Source organism: Sebastes fasciatus, chromosome 16 (assembly GCF_043250625.1).
Source record: "Sebastes fasciatus isolate fSebFas1 chromosome 16, fSebFas1.pri, whole genome shotgun sequence".
NCBI classification, from domain to species: Eukaryota; Metazoa; Chordata; class Actinopteri; order Perciformes; family Sebastidae; genus Sebastes; species Sebastes fasciatus.
In genome coordinates this window covers 17,557,383-17,578,893 of record NC_133810.1, presented here as the reverse complement: position 1 = coordinate 17,578,893, position 21,511 = coordinate 17,557,383, and the positions used below count along the sequence as shown (strand labels likewise).

At 40.2% G+C, this 21,511-nt stretch overlaps 1 protein-coding gene across 4 annotated transcripts in view; it reads right to left on the bottom strand.

Moving 5' to 3' along the window:
• The window catches only part of cadm2a (cell adhesion molecule 2a), a 254,049-nt gene that overhangs the window by 84,375 nt on the left and 148,163 nt on the right, over positions 1 to 21,511 (bottom strand). The window lies entirely within an intron of this gene.

Sequence of the window (21,511 nt, the reverse complement as noted above, 5' to 3'; positions counted from 1 at the left end):
TTTCTTAAATATCGTCAGTAGGGGAACTGCAATATCGCCCAACCCTGGATACCAGTCAATAATGAGTAATCATTATTAGGCCTACTTGAACTTCAAAATGATTTACTGAAGGATGTTGCTTTTCCATCCATATCTACTTTCTCACAGAGATGTGAATACCTCTAAAGCCAAACCTTAAGCAGATAATTGTTAAGTATAGCCTTTGTCTGTGAGTCTTTCAGAAGTATGTAAGTATATAGTGTACAAAAAGTAACAAAGGGCATTTGCTTCACTCGCATTTGGATTTATTTATAACCACAATTGGCAGCCAGCTTCTTGGTTGTCCACTCTACATGGTTTTAAAGCAATTATTCTTGTGACTGAAAATAACTATCTATGTTCTAGTGCCAGAAAGGTACATGTTCTACAATGAAAACATGTCTAAGCTTATGTTGTGAGCCGGGCTGCTTGACGGCTGTTTAGACCTGTATACCTACAGTTACCTTGGTCTACTGGTAGGTACTGTATATCTGCAGTAGCAGCCATCTTTATTATGTATAGAGGCCCTCTAAACACAGATTTGGTTTGTCTTATGTTACAAGCAAAAGCCTGACAAACAACCAAATGAATGAATTATGACCCTTGGGGACTATTAGATTATTCTGCATATTTTCTTACACTCAGGTGGTGGTGGACTTTCAGCTCTGTTTCTATTGGCTATGCAATCAGGCAGTTGTTTGCCAACATTGAGATGATAGAATTGAATCTTAGTTGCTTTAAATGTGAACTTTTCTGCCCCCTAGTCGTCAAAAACACCTCATATACAGTAGCTTTAACTTCAAATCATGGTGTCTTGAGTGTACAAATAATAGTGTCTAGTGAATGTTACCTTGACTTTAAAAACTGTGATCTGGAGGTGAAAGCCCACTGACATTTACATTTACTGACATCTGTCCTGCAAGTTGAAAATAGTCCAAATGTGCTTGACAGAAAGGACACTCTCACCTATAGACACACATGCATTTCATATAACTGATAATCACAAATACATGGTGATAAATACCTTACATTTCAGATAAACATTCAGAGTTTTGTTTGTGATTTTTTTTATTTTATGTTGAGGAATAATTGTGATATGAACATGAAGACGCATGTAAACCACTTTTTCCAAGTATTAACCTATACCGGCCTTGAAGCTATTGGGTCTAAGTATCATGTGTGTACAGTATGTAAACACACACAGTGAAAAGTGAGTGACTGCATGGGGGTGGAACAGAAAAAACTCTGCGTTGTAAGCAGGTTGTTCTCTGTCTCTGTCACCGTCAGCGGGGCGCCGTCATAAATAAACTGTGTGATAGTTCATACAGACACCACCTACTGTGGCACACATGCACACACATACACACACACATAGCAGTGATCATAGTATTCCCTCAGGGTATAAGTCTCCTGGGAGGACATGTGTTCAATTCCAACATCCTTCCTGTTTTCTTCTTCTTCTCTTCCTTCTCTGTTCCTCTCCCTTCAACTTCCTCTCGTTCAGGAGTTTGTCTCACCTGCCTTTTCATATTCACTCTGCCTCCCTTTTAACCCCTTCCTTAACCGTCTCTTCCTCTCCCCTTCTGTATTTCCTCCCCCCTCCCCCTCGGGCTACCTTTTTCACAGTGGCAGATATATTCAGAGTCTGACATGCAGTGAAAAGCCTATGGAGATCGATGTGTGCAGCGTGGCTCTCCGAGCTGTCACATGGCGTGATGGAGAGTTTAGCTTATCTTTCGTACAGAAGCAGCTGTTTTGCAATATGTTTGATGTACTCCGGGCCCTTGGAATCCAACCAATATCCCACCGGTGAGCAGATTGCTGTAAAACCTTAACACACGCTTTGTCACCTCATGACTTGGCTGTACATGGAGCCACTTGTACACAAGAGCATAATAAAACCATGGAGGAAAATAGACACTTACACAATCATGATTTGTTTTCATTTCAAAAGAATCATCAGCATAAAAATAGCTCAGAATTAATAGAAGCAAATTTATTTAAATCTTACTTGATTTAGCAGCAAATGTATTTAAATCTTATTTGATTTAGCACAGCTTTTGCTAAGGGCCGCAATTCATCTCAGGGTAATAAAGGAGATGGTAAACAGTGCTAATAGATGGAATCAAGCTTACTTAACTCAGCTTATTGCCACCATACTGCCCGCTTTATTAGATCTGTCTACCTCGTCCTTGTTTTCTCACATTACAGGGAGACACACATCTGTTTGTTTTGTCATTTAATCTAGCATATTTGATTTCCACTCCTTAACAAGATTACACATACACAACCTGTCCGTGGCAGAATCATCTGCTCATAAGCCCAACACCCATAAAACACACACACACACACACACACACGCATGTGCATGTGTCGGTACCGCATACGCACACACTTCATAACATTGGTTTCATCCATACTAAAGATGGTCTACAGCAGTGTTTATGGTTTCAGAGTTAACGCCTTCCAGATTTTTAATTTTCATGCTGAAAATAACCAAATCTGGTGAATCACCATCACCAGACCATGTGTGAATGACACTAGGCAATCTGGGCCCCACAGCTTCTTTTTTGGTTTTCTATTTTCTGTTAGCAACACAGCGATAAACTCACGTGTGAACAGTATAGGGTCTATATCAGGCATAATAATAGCCATATTGTCCAATACTGTTAACAACATGTCAGCATTTGTTAATCTTTTTTTTTTTACATAATAGGGACTCTGAGTGGTTGATTTATTTTGATGGAGGTCAAGAATTGAGAATATTTTATGTAATTATGAGAATGTGGGATGAAGATCTGGGAATGTTTGAGAATATTGAATGAAACAAAAGACTAGAGCTGCCCTCGACCAAATTCTTACTAATCGATTACTTGACTAAGACCAAAACGACTGATTAGTCGACTAATCGACTAGAAGGGGCAGCCCTACAAAAGCCCTATATGCAATATCATTTTTAAAAAATCTCTTTGTAACACCTGTGTTGTCTTGTGGTGACAATGTGGGCATGCTTCTGAGGCAATACACAAATATAATGACTCAAGGGATTCACAGTTTATTGCTATTGTCAATAGCCTCCAGCTAAAAACACAGTGATGGACTGCCACCACCTTGCCTTGTTTTTTTATGTTGCTGTAGATCAAGTACAGTGAAGCAGATCCAGCAAAACGGCAGCTCATTTGCAAGTGTGCTTTTCCTGTCTTTGCCTTTGGTAACTCAGTGGTCCATGACACAACTTGCATCAAAATGGGAATGGATTTGAGGGAAGTGTGGCTACAAGTTGAGTGGAGCATCACAATGTTGGTGTCCCATAAGGGTTTGCCTGGCTTTAGTTGGCAGATGTGCATAAACACATGGACAGATACAAACAAATAAATAGATAAAATAAACAAGAGAAAGACGAATGGGCAGAAAAAAACAAGATGTCAGTTACTAAAGTGGCAGTAGGCAGAATGTTTTGGCATCATTGGGCAAAAATTCCATAGCAACCTTTCAGCATATTGTTATATACTATATATATATATATATATGTAGTATATATATATATATATATAGTATATATACAATATATATGTTCTGAGAGAAATCTAGACTTCTGCACCTCCTCATGTCTCTATTTTCAGGCTTTAAAAAATCTAGCCTGTGACGGGAGACCTTCACCAATCGCAGGTCATTTCAGAGAGAGAGCGTTCCTTTTGGCTGTTCATTCAACAGAGGCAGCTGTCAATCAATTGTGAACTCTAATCAAATGGTCAAACTAGGGAGAGCTTATCAAATATGAATCAATATTCTGTTACTGTAATGCCTGTTTCTGGCCTCAAATGTTTTTAGAAACATCTTGTAGTGTACTGTTCAGCTGTAAAATTAGCATATAGGTTTATATTACTAAGCAACTATGAATTAAAAACAAAAATATGGCCCTCTCTCTAGGTTCATGGTGGAGAGGAGGTCGTGTTGCTCGGGCTCTATCTATCTTGACGTGAAGAGGAGGTCGTGTTGCTCTGGCTCTATTAATCTGGCGTGGAGAGGAGGTCGTGTTGCTCTTGTTCTACCTATATGGCGTAGAGAGGAGGTTGTGTTGCTTATGCTCTATCTGGCTGGTGTGGACAGGAGGTCGTGTTGCTCTGGCTCTACCGGTTTGGAGATGACTGGAAGTTGCTTGACATCCTCCTGGATCCACCTTCTCACTTATATTCACATTATACATATTCATTTTTGTCATATGTATTGTCTATGTTGTGTTTTCAATACGTTGTTACTCTGTACACACAACATCTATTGCACGTCTGTCCATCCTGGAAGGGGGATCCCTCCTCTGTTGCTCTTCCTGAGGTTTCTTCCATTTTTTCCTCCCTGTTAAATGTTTTTTTGTTAAGTTTTTCCTTATCCGATGTGAGGGTTGCACTGTCAAGGAGAGAGGGTGTCATATCCTGTACAGATTGTAAAGCCCCCCGAGGCAATTGTGATTGATTTTGGTCTATACAAATAAAATTTACTTGATTTGATTAAAATGAGAAAGTTTGCTCCAGCTGGAGGCGGTGCTCGGTATTTCCTCAACAGATCTCAACATGGGTGCCGGGTCACAAACTATGTCATTTTACAGCTAAACAGTACACTACAAGATGTTACTGAAAACATGTGAGGCGAGAAAAAGGCATTACAGTATTGATTCATATTTGATCAGCGCTGCCTAGTTTGACCGTTTGATCAGAGTTTGCGAGTGATTGACAGCTGCTCAGAGACGGCAAGGCTCCAGCTCGGCTCTGATTGGTTGTTTTCCTCCGGTGTGTGAAACCTTGCAGATGCCATTAGGAACACTGGAGGACACAGGAGGACACAGAGGCACATGCTTTCTTTTCAGATTACCTGTCTCGTGTACTACTATCAGGATATAGTGACCGTTTTATAACAATAACTTTTTTAATCATATTTGCTCAAATTTTACCCACTGCTGCTTTAAATAGCCAAATGTCATGAAATGTTTCTTTAGTGCCACATCTGCTCTGTGCCCTCTGGCAATCAAGGACTCCCCATGACTAAATCCGGTTTATATCAAAGTCAGTGCAACGCCCTACGTCACGTTATACAACAGAAAGGTTGGGAGGCTTGGGGGCAGTTACACATTTAGTAACTAATACCTTTTTTCTCCTTCATTCATCTTATGTTCCTTCTGTACTTTGTTCTGTTTCCTTTTATATCACAATTAATACAGTAAAATGATTCATATTATGCTATGTTCTAGGTGTCTCAGTGATAATGTTTTTGCTACTATTTCAATGTTTCTAAAAGCACAAGTGATAATAATGGACAGCCAGTGATTAATAATGATGTGTCAAGTATACAGTGTAAAATACAATTGAAAAGACATTATCACACATGTCCACTTAACAAAGAGCGTAAATAAGTTGAACCAACTGACATTTAACAATTGACATAGCGGTAAGATCATTGTTGCTATGGTTACGTGCAATCTAGCATATGCTAAACAACCATGAATATGTATTTAGAGTGGTGATTAAACTGTTTGACATGGACATCTGCCACACAATTAGAAACAAGTTTGTTCTGTGGCCATGGTATGACAGATGTTCTTATTCGTTAGAAAACCAATACTAATTGACAGCAAGTTTTAGTGAAAAAAAATTAAACACTTGAATTGCAGATTAATGAGAAAACAAATCTGTATTCACCTTTAATTCTTACATTAGTCTTGGCTCTGCTTCCAAAGTAGAGAGAAAAATAGTTATTACAGAATTGTCTTCTGTTCTAAAAAAGCGCTTGTACTACAGTCTTAACACAATCCACAGTTAGTGCATTAGGAAGAGGGCTCAGTGACAGTGGCCTGGTGGTTTTAATGTCAGGACATTTTGGTTTACAGCTCCTCTGTCACTTGACTTCACAGCTGTTCTATAAGAAAGGTCACAGCATGCACACAAAAACACACAATATGTGTACACCGCTCACTACAATTGCACATATTCTTGGACGTTCACACTCACACAGCAGACACGGTGTATACTGTATAACAAAACATGTAATTCTACCAAATCGCATACACCGGTTTTTCACACACCCACGCCACATATATCACGCCCTCCCACGCGCGCAGCAGACCTCATCAGGAACATGTGGCACTATGCAGTGTGTACTGCACAGAATCCTATAGTGATCTTATCCCCACGGTTAGAACGGTTTCATATATCATGTTAATTAACAGGGACTCTGCTAGACAAATGGTGAGCTTGGTTTTCTATGGATGGAGCACAGTTCTGAGATATTAAACATCAAAGATGTGACATCCCAGATGGCAGAAATAGAAGTTACTTAAATTTAACCCATAAAGTGCACCTTGCTTTTAAACCTGTAGGGTTTAAAGCTAAAGCGCACCTGTAATACCTGTGATGCCCTTTAGGTTTGGGCGATATGATGAGATTATTACTCAACACGATATTGGTTGGCCTCGATAATGGTTCTCACGTGTTCACGATAACAGAACGATATTCAATAATGCAATGCCTGTTGGGAATTTTGCGCTATATTCAGTCTCTCTCTTTCTCTTGCTTGCTCTATGCTTCACCACATTGTTGTAGCATGTTATTAAAAAGTAACAGCATGCTAGCATATACCTTATTTTGTGTCATTGTGGTTATATAAATGTAATTTATGGTGCTGTTAGATTGCTGATAGACCACCATGTTAATACTGGTGCGTGTGGGAGAGTAAACAGTTTTTGACTGCAACTAAGTTTTTGAAAGGCTAAACACCAACAAATACGGATTGAAGCAGAATATTCCGTTAAATAAAAACATTTTGTGATTTTTTTTAATTATTGCATATTTTCTTAAAATAAATTTTTTTTTAACTTTTGGACTAAGGACCGAGATAATTCCAGAGATGAGGAGGACTGAGCGGCGACTCGCTCGCTGTGTGTGTGTGATTGAGAGAGAGGGGGCAAGAAAGTGGAAGTCAGCTGACTATTGCATGCAATGTTTCCATGAGACATTAATAATAATAATTTGAATGCCAACGTTATGATTGAAGCTTCGAACGATTCAGTAAAGCCCTACGTATTACCCATGTAGTCCTAACTCCAGCAGGAATGATGTCCACTCAAAAAAAAAAGACAATGCAAATGCGTGTATTTGTCGATTCTTTGGTTTTGAACCAAACGAGAACGAGAGCCAGAGAATGTGAACAAAGTGATTTGTAAGCTGTGCAATAAACAAGTTGGGACTAAAGATTGAAACATCACAAATCTTTGCTCCCATCTTAAAACTCACCATTCAACAGAATTCACAAGTCTGCCACCGACTCGATCGACAAAACTCATACCACGGCGAGCAGTCAACCCTCAATCATTGGGGCTTTTGCAAAGGCAACGGAATATAAACATGACAGTCAATGGTGGCGAGACTGTACGAGGGCAGCTACTACTAGTTGATTGATCTGATTTATTGATCTCAGCATACCCTTTTGTAAAATAGTGCATACTGCCTAAACTCTGTGTCCACTTATGCATGGGTAGTCCATAGAGATATATATCTCTCTCTCTCTCTCTCTCTCTCTCTCTCTCTCTCTCTCTCTCTCTCTCTCTCTCTCTCTCTCTCTCTCTCTCTCTCTCTCTCTCTCTCTCTCTCTCTCTCTCTCTCTCTCTCTCTCTCTCTCTCTCTCTCTCTCTCTCTCTCTCTCTCTCTCTCTCTCTCTCTCTCTCTTCATATAATGTTTTTCTTAAAGCAATATCGTCAGTAGGGCAATTTCAATATCGCCCAACCTGAGATGTCAGTTGATAATGAGTAATCCTTATTAGGTCTACTTGAACTTAAAATATACTTACTGAAGGATGTTGCTTTTCTGTCCATTTCTACTGTCTCACAGAGATGTGAATGTCTCTAAAGCCAAACATTAAGCAGATAATTGTTAAGTATGGCCCTTGTCTGTGCGCCTTTCAGAAGTATGTAAGTACAGTATATAGTGTACAAACAGTAACAAAGGGCATCTGTTTCACTCACATTTGGATTTATTTATTACCACAATTGGCAGCCAGATTCTTGGTTGTCCACTCTACATGTTTTAAAAGCAATTTGTCTTGTGACTGAAAATAACAATCTGTGTTCTAGTGCCAGAAAGTCCATGTTTTACCATGATAACATGTCTAAGCTTGATGGCTGTTTAGAGCTGTATACCTACAGCTACCTGAGTTTACTGGCAGGTACTGTATATCTGCAGTAGCAGCATTCTTTATTAAGTATAGAGGCCCTTTAAACGCAGAGCCAAGCACAAGCCTGACAAACAACACACAGAATAAATAAAAAGGAGAGTCAAAATTAATTATGACCCCTGGTACTATTTAGAATTCAGCATTTTTACAGAGGAGTCTAAACTTATCAGCTTATAACATTTTACTTGATGAATTCTTGATGAGTATGTTCTTAAAAACTGACAAGACAGGAGCACCAAACTCATCTCATTAATCCGTCTAAGACACCCTCTAGACCAAGGGTCTCAAACTCGCGGCCCGCGGGCCAATTGCGGCCCGCAAGACGATATTTTGTGGCCCCCACCTTGATATGAAAGTTTAATGTTAGTGCGGCCCGCAAATTTTTTTTTTTTTTTTTTTTATAAAGTTTTTTTTTTGGGGGCATTTTTATTGACAGGACAGTGGATAGAGTCTTGGAAAGGGGGGAGAGAGAGAGTGGATGCGGAAAGGGCCACAGGCCGGATTCGAACCCGGGCCGCCGCGGTCAGGACCAAGTCTTGTTACATGGGCGCCCGCTTTACCAACTGAGCTAACCAGGCGCCCTCGGCCCGCGAGTTTTATGTGAATGGCAGTTTGCCGTGGAAGGTCCCTTTGTTGCGCGAGCCCGAGCTGAACGAACCTACCAATCACACTGGGGTATATGGCTCCCGGGGGCGGGCAATCGGCCGGGCTTGATGCAAGCAGAGAAACATTTCACAACAACTATGGCGGCGCCCGTGTAACATCGCATAAGCTTGATTAAAGCTTGATTTATACTTCTGCGTTGAATCGACGCCGTAGCCTGACGTGCACCTCTCCAGAAATGTAACTACACGTCCCGGCGACGCAGACCGCAACAGCTGTGATTGGTCCAGTCGCTCAGCGATGCTGAGCGGCCAGGACCCCGGACAACCACAGAAAGTTCTACTTCTCTCTGCCTCCATCTTTTCAATGTTTGTTCACACAAATCCACTCAGATATATTTTCTCTTTTCGGCGTTCCAGTAATGTCAGTAAAAGTTCTGTGGTTCAACAGTTATTAGCTCCAACTCCGCTCAGTTTCTGTTTGTAGTACAAGAAGAAGAAGAAGAAGAAGGAAACTCATAGAGACGCCGCCGCCAACTAGCGGTTTGGTGGTGTAATTGCAGAGCAACACAAACACAGCAGGCACAACTTTATTGCGGAATGACACCAAGTGGAATGAATATATATCTTGTCACACAGCCCCAATCATGTCTTTTTCAAAGCTTGCAGTGAAGAGAAAGGTTGGTGACGAGCACAGACAATTTCAGGAAAAGTGGGAGACGCAATAGAGGCCATGTTCAGAAGAACCGTTCATGTTCTTCAATGTTCCATTCATGTTCAGGACAGTTCGTGTTCAGAAGAACCGTTCATGTTCAGAAGAACCCATTCAAGTTAAAGAACTGTTAATAATGACGTTTGAGAAGATTGTTTTTTTTTTAACAAAGCTTTTTTTGTGGAATACCTGATGCGGCCCAGCCTCACCCAGACTCTGCCTCCAGCGGCCCCCAGGTAAATTGAGTTTGAGACCACTGCTCTAGACTGTAACTATGGCAGCGCCCTATCGTAAAAAATCTTCAATCCACTCTTATCATGTTACTGTGGGTAATATAGTATGCATCATTTTTATCCATCTTAGCGCAGTGGATAATATAAAAGAGAGAGGAGAAGAGGAAGGAGGATCAGATATGAGGAGAAGATAAAAGAGGTAGAAGTGTACAGAAGGTTTGACTATGGTCATCTCATAAAAACTGCCCTTTGACCTAAAAAAAAAGAATACGAGCATGTGCATACACCCGCACACCTAGCCCATAAAATTTTGCCATTTAAAGCATTAAAGAAATTCCCCAGGGCTCCAGAAGCACATTTCAATTTCCACAAAACACCCGGAGGATATCGAAATCATGAATCTCCCCAACAAGAAAAGTCAAACAGGAATTGCTATAGGATGATGGACACACACAAATGCATACACATGTGCACAAACACACACACCACACACTGTCAAACAGGTGCTGCCGTTGGATGATGGACAGTCCGGGTACAGCCTATAACTCAGCAGATGCTTTTTGTTTCCACTGCTTCTTCAAATGAATAGTTTAGAAGGTGAAGTTATATTGTGATAGATGCCTTGGGGGTAACAAATGGCTTCCTCCTGACAAAGCTTTGAAGTGGATGTGTATACCTGGTCACCAACCTGTAATCTCCAGCCATTCGTCACAGGGTGAAGGGACAGGAGCTTTCCAAGGAAAACTTCCAGATAATACATTTACCCTGTGCAGAGGTCAAATCCCTACAGGATAAGGGAATACAGTATATGGCACTGATGCTTTATTCAGCATCCGGTGCTCTTTTTAATTCAAACATATGGATTTGTCTTATATTTCTGAGGGATTTTCTATTTTGCGGCTTTATCCTTACTGCTAGTCTGAGATCGTGTTGAGGAGGGGGAGCTTTTTATCCGCGGTGGAGAGGAACACAGCGTCTGGAAAATGCCTCCTCCCCTTGATAGTGAGACTTTGATCAAAAATGTGTCATAGCATTTTGCTCAAGCTGAATTATTCAAAGGTCAGCGAACAAAGGCATGTTTGTGCTCTGCCGCATTACAAAGGCTAGAATGATGGTAAATTGGCAAAGTGTTCACTGTGTCTCTGTAGGGAGCTGACCGGTGAGCTTCACCCTCAAGGGACCATTTGGCATCAAACAGCGCAAGCTCCCTGTGATTGTTACTGCTTCAGTCATCCGCCGGGCTGTTACCTCGTATTTTCAAACCATCACCTTTATATCCCATTCTATTTAGGGCATTGTGTGTTTCTGGGGATTTCCAGCAGGTCGAGAAGAGAATAGACTTCTGACAGGAGGGACTGAAAGCTCGAGACCTGTGGGGCTTTGCACCGCTAATGAATGTTGCATGTGTGTGTGTTAAGATTTTTATGAGTTCGTTTAGAAGCAAAATACCGTGTGGCCCTTTTGCACGTAGATGCAGATGTGCGTGTGTGGACTGCTGCAGTGCAAGTGGTCTTTTGTAAAGATGGCAATAGGCGATCTCTAGGGCATCGGCCTGTCTCAGTGGGCAGCAGCTCACTGGAGACCGCAGCTATAAAGGATAAAGGGAAGAAGAAAGGGCTCCAAGACACATGTGGATTCATCTTCCTTTCAAGTCCATGACTATAGTTTTCTCTCCTTTGTCTTGCATTCACTTCCCTTTTATCCCTACACCCGCAGCTTTCTACTTTAACGGCGTTTTTAGTGTTTTTTTAGTTTTTTTTTAACAATCAACAATACACCATGTGCTGTTCTATCTATGGGCGGACCAGTGGAGAAGATGAGAGGAAGTAGAAGAGTGGAAGAAAAAAGAAAAATGAGGTAGAGTAAAATGGCTAACCTTGCGTGTTTGTCTGTGGCCTGTGTATGTGTTAAGGCATTCATTCTACTTCAAATGCTTGCATTATTCATACAGTGTTTCTTAAGAAAAACTCAAGCAAGCCTGTGTGGGTGATGTTGATTCACATAAATACACACACACACAAGAGAGTCGGGGAAGTGCAGTAGAGTTTCTAATGAAGCTGCCGTGGCGAGGTGAGCAGCGCTGCAACACACAGGTTTCCCATGGGAGTCAAACCAGCTCCATCTAACCAGGTCAGCCAGGCCTCCTGCAAGGATCCTCTGCTCTGACGTCTCCAGCTTCTCCACTACATTCAAATCCTCAATAATAACTTAAAACAATCTGATAAGTAATATTTTTTTCTGCCATGTTGTTTATAGTCCTGCCTTCTCCTTCTCTACATTACCTCTCAAAAGAGTTTTTTTAAGCCCCTATCAATCTGGCATTGGTAAATGTGTTGCCAGTGGATAGATTGGTACAGGCTATTCTAGGCATTGCAATTTTAAAAGTGTTATTCTGCAGGGAAAGCTGTCACGGGCAGTAATTATATTCACTAGTGGTTCGACTAATGTATAGGAGAGCAGCAGCTGTGAGCCTAAAAGGTGGCGGCCCTGTGGAGAAGGTGGAGTAGCGACGTACACAACAATACCTGACTATAAGCCGTACAAACCCAGTGTAAAATGTAGATTTTGATTAATTTCAACTCAAAGTGGAAAATGTGTCTCCCACATAAATACATTTATATCACTGTTTATATTTCCTGAATGTTTACTGTATGTCTTACTTCTATTCTATTGCTTTTACCCGTCCATTGATTTACATCACTGATGTTAGTCGGTGCTTTGTGATGTTTTCTTTTCCTCTCCTCCTCCCACTCCATCTGTTTTGTCCTATTTTGTGTGATCGTGTGGGTGTGCTTGCCTCCTGCAGGGTTAGCCTGGCAAGAGTCCTGCCAGGTTTTCCTTGTAATGAGAATTTGTTTGTAAGCGACCTGCCCGGTTAAATGTTGTATTTGTTTTCAACCACCCAACCAATCAGACATAATGCAGGTAAAAAAAAAAAAATGCATTTTGAGTTAAGCGTCTTTCTATCCTCATCATTTCATCGTCTGACCCAGTCATTCACTAGACATATTATTTTCTGTGTGCAGATGAATTATTATGAAAAGCCTGTTGCATTTAATAAAAGCTGCAAAATTGTAGATGTAGGGAAATGTCTTATTAAGTTCAGTAAGAATAAAAATGTTTCCACTGACTCCAATTTACAGAAGTGAAGACACTTGAATGCAAATATGCTGAAACAGGTTCTTAATCAAAGATATGATAAATGTAACAAGGCTCTTGTGATAGAAACAAATGTTACATGTGGGCAGAATAAAGACCAATATACTTGCACTGTCAAAATACATTAAAAAAATAATAAAAAAAAGATAAAAAAAAAGAATATATCCAGGCACTGACACACCTCGCCTCACCCGTTACCTTTCAAAGGCTGGGAGACATGAATAAATTCCATTTCATGCCTCAGCTTATATTTACAGAAGAACAAAAGAAAAACCGTGTCCAATTACCAAAGACAAATTTGAACTCATCTGGGTCATTTTGAACAAATTGAACTGGAACTAATTCCTTCCGAGTGTTACAATTGAACTAAATAAATAAATAAAATGGCGACTTGTTTGCTTTATTTCCCCCCCATCAAATTAAAGTTGACCTCAATGTGCTCCTATTAAAGCTATCCACAGGCACAAGCCCATGGGAGCTGTGTAAAGACAGAGGGGGAGGGGGAGGGGGAAGGGAAGGTGGACACAGCGGTGCTAAACTGTGATGCAGCCTCTGCAGGAGAAGGCACATATCCCAGCTTATTAGTATAAAAAAAAAAACCTTTCATATTCCTGTCGTTGTTGCACCCCCTACCATGTTTCCTGTCTATCCTAGCTTTCATTTAAACCAACTCTCTCTCGCTGTCTTTCTCACCCATTACAAAGGTGTAAATTGGACACAGATAATTGAACATTACTATCCTGGGAGGTAGCTGGCGCCATCTGTTAAATGTCCGCCCCCAACATCACAGTGCACCACAAAATGCGCCCAAACTTCCCAATGCACCATGCTGCACATTTGTGTGGGAATGCATGTGTTGCAGACTTCCCTTTTCCTTCAATTAATCGACCCCTGAATACACCGAGTAGGCTACAGGTTCTGCATTCAGTGTCACAACTATGTTCTGGCCACTCTTGAGGCCGTGTAGGAGGAACTTAATTTGTAAATCAGGAGGTCCAGTAACATAAGATGTAGACAATTTGTCGTAGCATATATTAGAATATTACTATATTATACAATAAAGTTTCAGAGATGTGGAAACCTCCCACACACAAACAGGTGCAACAGTACAACACAAGGGCAAGGTCATAAAGAGAAAATTTAATTTGCTTACATTTTTAGGGCTGTACCGTCATTTTTTTTTTACATTTGAAGATTCTATAGAGATCTTCGAATGAAGTTTCGTCTGTCGTCATATTTTATAACCCTTAAAAAAAAAAATCCGAGAACAAAAATTTTAATAAAGTTATTCATTGATTAAATGAGTTAGTCTTTTTTTATTAAATACATTTTCTTGAATGAACTCGTCAGTGCGTGCGGCAAACAGAAGAGTAAACGTTTTTGAAAGGCTAAATGCCAAGAAATATGGATTGAAGCAGAATATTTTGTTAGATAAAAGCACGTTGTGAATTTTGAAAATTTTTCAGCAAATTTTGACATTTGGACTTTACAACGCACTTGAGTAATTGGAAATGTTTGGATCACACAAGGCGGAAACAATCCTACGCAGCCACCGCTGTAATCTACTTCTACAAATAGTATAATACTAATCAAACAAGAGAAGATATTAATGATCGTGTGAAATGTTAGCGGCGCGCTGCTGCAGAACAAATACAGGGGAAACATTGACTAGTGTAGCCTAATCTTTATTGGCAACTGTGCAGAAATACAGAGTTAAACAGAATGAATAGACAAGCAAAAAAAAAAAGAAAAAGCTGAGCAGCATTCGAATGTTGAATGTCAACATTACAATTAAGTTTCAAGCTATTCGGTACAGCCCTATAAAATTTACTATAAATGAAGCTTTAAATTTAACATCAAGTGATAAAATGAGATAATGTAAAGATATAATATGTCTACCTCCATTTCAGTTTAGCACCAAATCATTAAAGTAATAAAAGTCTAGACCTACAGGGTTAGAAAAAGAAAACACTATGTTAAGAGTTTGGGCAATGGTTAAAAAACTTACATACAAACCAACTTTCTTTGTAGTTGCACCTTTGGCTGGAACTTGCTGTCACCAGTTACCCACTAATTGTGCTCCAATTATTGTCTAATGGCTGGCATTGTTCATTGCTCATGGTAGGTTTACATAAATACTGAGCATCCACTGCATTCCATAAGATTCCCAACAAAAACCCAATTATTGGCTTGGGGCTGGATTATGATTGGTTATCCACACAAATAATGAGGAAGATTGTCTATGTGAATTTCTGAAAAGCCTTAATGGTCCTCTCTCTCTCGCTCCCCCTCTTTTTCTCTCTCTCGAACACACATGGCTGATTAGCAGTTGGCATTTTGTCTTGGCTATGCGCTAAATGAGAGCAGCAACATTACCATCTCAAAGATGCTCTCCTCGCCTAGTTAATGGTCAGGACACAATGGCTGCTCAAACACTTGATGGATCATTGAAGGATTACGCCATTTGGCTTCATGCCTTTTATGCTCACTTCATGTGTGCGTGTGCATGTGAATGTGTGTGAATGTGTGGGTGTGTGAAACAGACAGACGGAGACATCCTGTATCCTGTAGGTGTGGACTCCTGCGGACCTCTCAATGGGAGCAATAATGTCAAGGAGCTGCAATGTCATATCCATCAGAGCTGACTTTCTGTCAGGGCCAGACAAAGGTGTTGACACCTCAACACCACACAGTGAGTGAGGAGGCCATTCAAATGTCAGTTACCTGACACATAGCCGTGCTCTCATAGATGGGTGGTAACCGGTGATTGTCAGTTGGTAACTCAGGAAAAAGGCCACTGCATATATAACGCTCAAGAGGAGCAATCCGCTGAGATTTAATGAATGAATATGTTTTAATCCTCTGAGGCAAGTATTCAGTTGGTACAATCACACCTGTCAACTCTGGCAAATCAGCACTTATGGAAATGAGGCGGCTATCGCTAAAGCGCCCTGGTCATCAGGAGACACATTCAGATTGCTCAGTCAAGTGTGAGACTGCCAGACCTCGCCACTGTTTGCAGTATCTAATAAAAGTTACACTTCAGCTATATTGTTGAGAGAATTCAAGTAGCAAGCTTCACACCTTACCTGCAAAATTTCACACAACTCCCACAAATCCTCTTTGCATTATCAAAAACAACAAAAAACTAAAAAAACAATGCTGCATCTCCTCACCACAAATGCAGCAGGGGACTGTTTATAATCTGCACTTATTTACCTGTTAACAATTTGTTAGATCTACCCAATAGCTGGTTTAAATGGACAAAAGCATAACCGCATGCTGAATGGTGCTAAACAGTGAGTAGAGATGTCAATTAAATAACTATCTAATACTGGTAACTTAACCTAACAACAGAAACATGTGAATGGCCATGTTAAAGATCAACAATGAAAAAGCTTGCAATAAATAAAATCTATGTTTTTCTTAACGATTCACCGATACTGGATCGGATATCGGGCCGATACTGACTCAAATAGCTGGATTATCGAGTATCGTTGACAATGGGGCCGATTTACTCAAATCAGTTCTATATTTATATACTACTGTATATACATTATATACTGGAATTTGAATTCCTGTTTAAATTTGACCAATTTGTTGCTGCATTAAAAGGTTTACACTTGAAATGGTTCCACTCAGTGAGGCATACGATACCCAAAGCCCAGGTATTTTCTTTGATGAATTTAAACTATTGACATAAACTACTGGTAGATTGGTCAGAGACAGAGAGAGAGAGAGAGAGAAAACAATGAAAAGGGGGTTTGTTTTTCCATCAACAGGGGTTTGGTATCTTGTAGTATCTTTGGGGCCTTTCAATTACCAAAAGACAAATAAACTGAGTTGACCAGACAAACTGGCAGGAACACCAGAGACAACAGACAAGATGACCTCAGATACGAACTTATCTTTGAAAAAGAAAAGGACACTTCATACAGTAGAGCTCCCTGTTCAAGGACCTTAAAAGGATTTGATCGACAAGTTACATTTAGAGTAACTGACCGGTATATGACCGTTGACCATCATGTCACTAAACTCGTCCAGTCCTGCTAAGAAACATCGCAAAAATCAGATACATCTTGTCTTCTATGGTTCTTGAACTATTGATTCACACTTTCACTTTCTCCTGTAAAATTCAGAACAAACTATAAGATCTTGCTAATTACATGCAAGGCACTGCATGACCTCACCCCCAGTTACATTTCTGATCTCATTGTTCCATATTCTACCTCTAAACCTCTCCGATCCTCAAATCTGTTATCCATCCCCCGCTCCAACTGCAAAACAATCTTTATATGCAATTCTTTTTAGAGGCCTCATCCACATGTTTTTGTTTGTTTGGGTTTGGTCTGTCTCTCATTGTTTCTGTGTTTCAAATTGTAATTATTATTTTGTTTCTCTCATTGTTCGATGCTATATTTGTGTGTGAAGCACTTTGTAACAGTGTCTTTTAAAAGGTGATATATAAATAAAGCTTTTCTTAATTACTTACTTTCTAATTAATTTTTCTTTACTTGGCTGGCTTCTGTCACGAGCAAATGCCAAAGAACCTTCTTCCTTGCCCTGGTTACCACTGACAACACGTTTCTGACGTCTTTCCATGTACAAAAAATTATCTCGCAGTAATGGACTTATTGACAAACCAATGATTGGATGATACTGTGAAGCATATTATTTCACCAACGGCACTGAATTGAAATTGAAAAAGTGCAGCACTGCAGAGTTTAGGGATCCATAAAAATGTCTGTTTCCGCTCTACCTTTGTAATGACTTCAGTACCAGCCAGAAACTGTCCAAAATGGGCTTCAACAATCACCGAACTCATGAAAACCGCAAACTTCTTTGTTCGTACATTCATTGATGTCTTTAGAGTTCAGAGGGCGGTGTGGAGAAAATCACTGAACCGAATGCTGAAACAATTTACTTCTGTCAGACAGTCTGAAAGAATGACATCTCACTTTAAAGTGTCAGTCAACTCTCCTATAAAACTGACCCACAGCCTACCAGGTGTCAAGCAATAGAGTTTGGTGTCTCATCCTTCCAAAACCAGCGAAAGTGACTCAATCAAGCTTTTAGATATCTCTCACAGTTGGGTGTTAAAGGTAAAGGTGACTCAAAAGCTTAGGGAACAGTGTGTAGCATATAAGGGGAACTATTGGCAGAAATAGAATACAATATTAATAAGTATGTTTTCTATAGTGTATAATGACCTGAAAATAAGAATTGTTGTGTTTTTGTTACCTTTGCTACTCTAGATAGGATCATACGCGTTCCATGTTTTTGCATTGGCCACTGTAGTTCTCCTACACGCTTGGCACATGAGAACATTGGTTGCAATCTGCAACCTCACCACTGAATGCTGCCAGATCCTACACACGACACCTTTAAGACATATATAGATATGGAGGAAACATTAGTCTGAACCAACTTTCCTGTAACTTTAAATGCAATCCCTCAGGCTTCAGGCTAGACTCATTGCCGCCACTACAGCATTTCTCTTAACAGGAGCCGCCCATCCTGCTATACTGGTCTCCTGCCTTTGAAACTGTCATCCACCACTGGCCTTCAATGGCCTGGAGATCACAGACTACCGTGGGAGGACAGACTACCTGAATATCCCAACAATTGTGAAGTATTGTCTAGGGATGCACAGATCGTAAACATTCTGGGCTGATACTGACGCCAATGTTTAAAATAATAATTTGGCCGATAGCTGATGTTTTAGTTTATTTTGTTTTTGCTGTTATTTATTTCTCTTTTGTGCAAGGGAAACAAAGATCTTCATTATAAAAAAAATAATTGAGCTGTTTTATAGTCATTCAGCATTTCATTACACTGTCTTTGAATGAGCATAAATTCAATCATACAAATTTATGAAACAACCTTTACTATAACCTTCTTTCACATGAAAACGCTACTCAAAGAGAAGAATGTTTCAGTATTTACACAGCCCTACAAAAATATAAGTTTTGTGAAACATGAATTAAGTGTATATGTAAAAGCGATTAGAAACATAAGCAGTGTTTCCCCACACATAGACTTTACCGGGGACGGGCCGCCCATATTTTAATGGCCTCCTATTTATATTTTGGGACCTATTTTAGCATTTTTCATTTGTATTTTTTTTATCTGTCTGAGAGAACGACGCCATCCGTGACGATTAACTAGTGGACGGGGAGCACTTACTCAGCTGTCCGGGCTGGACGGACCGATGGCGGAGCTGCAGGACTACAAATCGGTGGCTCGACGTCCTGCTGCACAATGCTCACCCGGTACTGGATCCCAATATGGATAATGGACTCCTGCACGGGCTGCACATCATGGAAGATCTTCCCACTGTAATGTACTGGCTGCTGGGTCATCCTCGTTGGACTGACAGGCTTCTGGTAACACATTACGCACACCCGAGGTTCGTTCCCATCCAGACTGCAGCGATTGTTTATAAGAAATCTTGTAAGCCATTCTTTTACTGCTTCATTTTTCGTTGAACATAACAATGTTCTTGCCACCGAGACAGTGTATTACTCCAACACGATCAACTTTTTCTTTCACTTTTATTTGTAAACAAACCCCTCGTGCGCACGCTGCATGACAACCGCTGCATGGCACCAATTGCATGGCACCCGCTGCCGTGCCAGAGTTGTGTCCAGCCAATAGCTTCTTCTCCGAATCAGCGGCTGGTTACTCTAGTCAGGAACCAACCGCAAATAACCAACACAACATTTAGCTGGCGCAAAACTGATTCAACACAACAGACAAACATTGGCCACTGCCATCGGCGAATGTCCCTATTATTGATGAACATGAGCTTTTCCTGACTGTATTCCATGTGACGTTCCTTAGGCCTCTGTCCCGGGCCCCATCCTATTTTGCCTCCACATGAAATTCATTGGCTGCATCATTTCTCCTCAAAAACATCTCCCACTGCTATTCCAACAACATTAAATTCTCCTTTTTCTGACACTCAGGCTGAGGCTTTGGCTTGTCTAGCTGACATCTATCTGACACATCTCGCCTCCACCTCAAGCTCAACTTTAACAAGGCTGCGCTTCACCTTTTCACTGCCAAATACAATCCAGTCACTGTTGACATCACAGAGACTCCAAACCAAACTCCACCACAAATCCTGTAGACTCCACAAGCAACTTTTGGTGTGCTCTCCACAACTTCCACTGACACACATAGGGACACTGACTGCCCAGGTCTTGTTATTTGTCTCCCACCTAATAGTGCGGCCACCTTCACTCTAGGCTCTTGAAGTAATTTCTTCAGCTCCAACAGTGCCTCCAAGGCAATTCCTGTCGTTCATCGTAAAATAAAATGAAAGTCTCCAGAAAATATGTTATCCTGCCCCCACTTGAATCATGTACTGCAATATATTATTTCTCCGGTTCCTCATATCCTTTGATTTACTTCAACCTGCAAAGTTTCTTCATGTATTCATATCTTACTTTTTGGGTCTTTTTTTATTTAATTGTTATGTCTCTTCCGTGATTCTTGTACACATTCAACACATTTATTTGATGTTTTAAGAAGAGCTTATTTAGCCCTATAGTTGCTGTAAGTCTCTCTTGATGAGGATACTTTTCTAAAGTTTAATCTTGATGTAATTTTATTCATATTATAGCTCGGAAATGGAGAAGTTGACTTAAAAATGCCCATTTCAGCCATTAGGTTCTAATATGAAATAAACAATTGCAGTGTACTGTACAGTATATAACAATTAAAATGAATATCAAGATTTTACTGGGGAATTTACAGTTATTTTCTCAGAAGAAAGACTAAATACAGAATATATATCTATCATCTTCTGTATCATCCATTAGAACTAAAATTTACGGACATCTCATCGTCTTTACCCTTCAACACTGATTGGCACTTTGTGACTCTCCCGCTACACTGCCCAAGTACACAAACACAATCTTGCTCCAGTTTTTCATTTTCCCTCCACTTTGTTCTTATTTTAGCTCACTATTTTTAGTTCCCATCATTTCAGGTCAATAACAACGATTACTCCTTGCAGGCTTTTCTCCCAACTTTCTAGAACTTTTAGGTCTTTCTGTATATCCTAATATTATCAGATAATAACGCTCTTCCTGCTGAAGGCAAGAAATCAGCCTCTCCCTCCCAGTTTTATGGACTTAAAACAATAAAAAGCAGTCGGATTAGCTTAATCGAGATATTAAGGAGAAGAAAAAAGATTAATGTATATTTGTTTCATTAGTTCATACATAGTATGTCTTAAAATCACTCCTTCTTTTCACTCCCATAAACTATCAGTTCAAGAAGACACACACAGAATAGTGTTGGATTTGATAGGACACATGCTAATATGACAAGGCTTTAATCAGGCTGATAATTACTTAAATCACATGTGTTAATATGCGACGCTGTGTGTGAGTGTGTGATAAGATGAACAAGGCCTTTGTGCCGATGTGATGATCGTGCAGATACGTTCTGATACCTTGTGACGCCTGTGGTGTCAAATAAAATAAAGAGTAATTGTGCGCGAAAGGGAGGAAAATTCTAATTTCAGCTATAAATAATGGAAGTCTGTTTCAATTATCAG